Below are 3,481 nucleotides of genomic sequence, written 5' to 3'. Positions count from 1 at the left end.
GTTAATGGTTGGACCTAACCAGATCTTTTCAGTGGAGGCCAAAGCCTACTGATTAGGTTCTGGGGCAAAATCAATTACTAGAAGTTGTTTAGAGAAACAACTGGTTATGAACCTACCCATAGATACACATGGGTTGACCAACCAAAGTTGGGCTCGTGTGTAGTCTGTGTGGATTCTAGTACCCACTAAGGAATTAAAGTAATTTCTCAAATTGGAGGTTGAGGCTACCAGTTCATAAAAATACTGGGAGAAACTTTAGACTAAAGTCCAAGTCATTAGTATTAATAATTTATGTACTAATAAAGGTCTGATTTTTCTTTATGCAGCTATGGCCACTACCCTGTCGCTTCGATTATTATTAGATAATGACAAGCTCATGGGACCTAATTTCAATAGCTGGTATCGAAAATTGAAAATCATCCTTGAGCATGAACGGATCCTTTATGTAGTAACGGATCCGACACCTGAGGAGCTAGCTCCGAACGCTAGAGGGACGGTCCGAGACACTTACCAGAAGAGGCTCAACGACTGCACAACCGTTTGGTACATAATGCTAGCGGCAATGAATGATGAGTTCAACCGTAGGTTCGAGAACATCCAACCGCAGGAGATACTTCAAATGTTGAATGACTCCTTTGGCACGCCTAACGATGTTAAAAGGTACAAAATTAGTTGTGCCATTTTCAATGCTCGGATAAGGGATGGAGCCTCAGTCATCGATCATGTACTGTACATGATCGAAATGATTGAGCGCCTAAGTAAATTGGGCTTTTCCTTGCATGAGCAGCTCGGTAAGGATGCGATCCATAATTCTTTGCCCAAGTCCTTCCTCCCCTTCCTTACTAATTTTTGGATGACAAAGCCTGCAGTGAACTACCACGGCTTGTTGGGGTTGCTGCAGAACTTTGAGAAGGACCACCAGCTCCATAAGGAGTCAGTGAATGTTGTGGGAGGGTCTTCTTCTGATCGTCGACCCTTTAAGAAAGGGAAGAAGAACAAGAAGAAGAAGAAAAAGAAGGTGCAGCCGCATGCTGGGATGTCTGCACAGGGTCAGACCAAGAAGCGCAAGCCCGATCAGAGCCAGATGGAGTGCTACTTTTGCAAGAAGTAGGGGTACTGAAAGAAGAATTATCCTCTATACATTGCCTCTCTGGACCCGAACAGGCCGAAGAACAAGCAAGGTAATTATATGATAACACCTTGCAACTTTTTTATTTGTAATACTACTACCTGGGTATTGGATACTAGAAGCCCTTATCATATCTGTAATTCGATGTAGGATCTATAAGTCAGTAGGAGATTTGATGACGGTGAGAGATTCCTAAACGTTGGAGAAGGAAGCAAAGTTCCAGTTCAAGCTTTAGGAATCATGAACCTTGTAATCAATTCTTGTAATGTAATTCTGAGTGAATGTCACTATTGTCCAAGCTTTTTATTAAATATTATTTCTGTAGGCCTTTTGGCCATGTACAGTTATGAATTTTTAATAAAAAAAAATATTTGCAATGTCATTTTGAATGGTGTTACAATATTTGTTGGACAACTAAATAATTAAATTTACTTACTATCATAGCCTGTTAATGTAGTTCAAACCTTCGATAAATACCCTAGAATGGATGATATGTCAGAAGTCTACCTTTGGCACTGTAGGCTAGGTCATATCAATAAGAACAGGATAAATAGGTTGGCTCAAGAAGAAATTCTTGAAGTTAGTGATTGTGAATCACTTCCAACCTGTGAGTTCTGTCTTCTTGGGAAGATGACCAAATCACCTTTTACTGAAAAAGGTGAGCGAGCCAGTGAACTCTTGGGTCTGATACATTCTGATGTATGTGGACCCATGAGCTCAAGTGCAAAAGGTGGATATTTCTACTTCATAACCTTCACAGACGACCTATCGAGGTATGGGTATGTCTACTTAATGAAGCATAAGTCAGAGTCGTTTGAAATGTTCAAACTATTTCAAAATGAGGTAGAAAAATAAACTAGAAAGTGTATTAAAACCCTTCGATCTAATCAAAGAGGTGAATACATTTTCAATGAGTTTCTGACATATCTTGAGGAGAATGGGATTCTCTCTCAGTGGACACCTCCTGGAACACCACAGCATAATGGTGTATCTGAAAGGAGGAATCGGATTTTGTTGGACATGGTTTGATCCATGATGGGGTTTGCTAGTTTGCCGATCTCTCTCTGGGGATATGTGCTTGAATCGGCTTGTTATCTTTTAAATAGGGTTCTGAGTAAGCCTGTAACCAAAATGCCTTATGAGATATGGATAGGACGTAAGCCAGTACTCTCGCACCTTAAGGTTTGGGGGTGTCCGACTTACGTTAAAAGTTTAGTTACGGACAAGCTTGGACCTAGGTCTGACAAGTGTTATTTCATTGGGTACACAAAAGAAACCAAAGGGTATTATTTCTACATAGCTGATGAGCAAAAGGTGTTTGTCAGTCTTAAGGTAATCTTTTTGAAAATGGAATTCCTTGGTGAAGGGACTGTTGCCTCTAAGGTCGAATTTGAGGAAGTTCGGCAGGTGAAAAAACCGACACAAGTTGCTGAACCTGAATCGAATTTGGTTAGATTAGATCCAAAGCCCATTGTTCCTGCACCCTTAAGGCGGTCTGGTAGAGTACTATGTCAATCGGACAGATACTATGGTTTCTTGGTCTGAGATGACGATCCTATCGAACTTGATGAAAATGATGAGGATCCGATCACCTATATGGATGCAATGCAGAGATCTGACTCTGAGAAATGGCTAGAGGCCATGAAATCCAAAATAGAGTCCATGAAGATCAACGATGTGTGGATATTGGTTGACCCACCCGAAGGAGTAAAACCCATAGGGTGTAAGTGGGTCTTCAAGAGAAAGAGGGGCGCAGATGGAAAGGTGGAGACCTATAAAGCCCGTCTGGTTGCTAAGGGATATTGTCAACATTATGGTATAGACTATGATGAGACATTTTCTCCTATGGCAATGCTCAAATCCATTCAGATTATGCTTGCGATAGCTGTCCATCTGGACTATAAAATCTGGCAGATGAATGTGAAGACAGCTTTCCTAAATGGAGAGCTGGACGAAGAGGTGTATATGATACAACCTGAAGGGTTCATATCCACAGATGAGTCTAAGGTGTGCAGGCTACAGAGGTCCATTTATGGACTTAAGCAGGCATCCTGGAGTTGGAACATACGTTTTGATAGGACGATCAAGATGTATGGCTTCGTTAAGAATGGAGAAGAGCCCTGCATTTATAAGTGGGCTAATGATCCAGTAGTAGTATTTCTTGTATTGTATGTAGATGATATTCTCTTAATCGGGAATGATGTCCCTGCATTACAGGGAATAAAGATTTGGCTGTCGTCACAGTTCTCCATGAAGAATCTGGGAGAAGCTTCCTACATCCTAGGGATGAAGATCTATAGGGATAGATCTAAAAAGTTGCTTGGCTTATCCCAGTCCATGTACATTGATACT

The sequence above is a fragment of the Elaeis guineensis genome, chromosome 1 (assembly GCF_000442705.2).
Source record: "Elaeis guineensis isolate ETL-2024a chromosome 1, EG11, whole genome shotgun sequence".
In the NCBI taxonomy this organism is placed as follows: domain Eukaryota; kingdom Viridiplantae; phylum Streptophyta; class Magnoliopsida; order Arecales; family Arecaceae; genus Elaeis; species Elaeis guineensis.
This window is presented reverse-complemented; position numbering follows the sequence as displayed.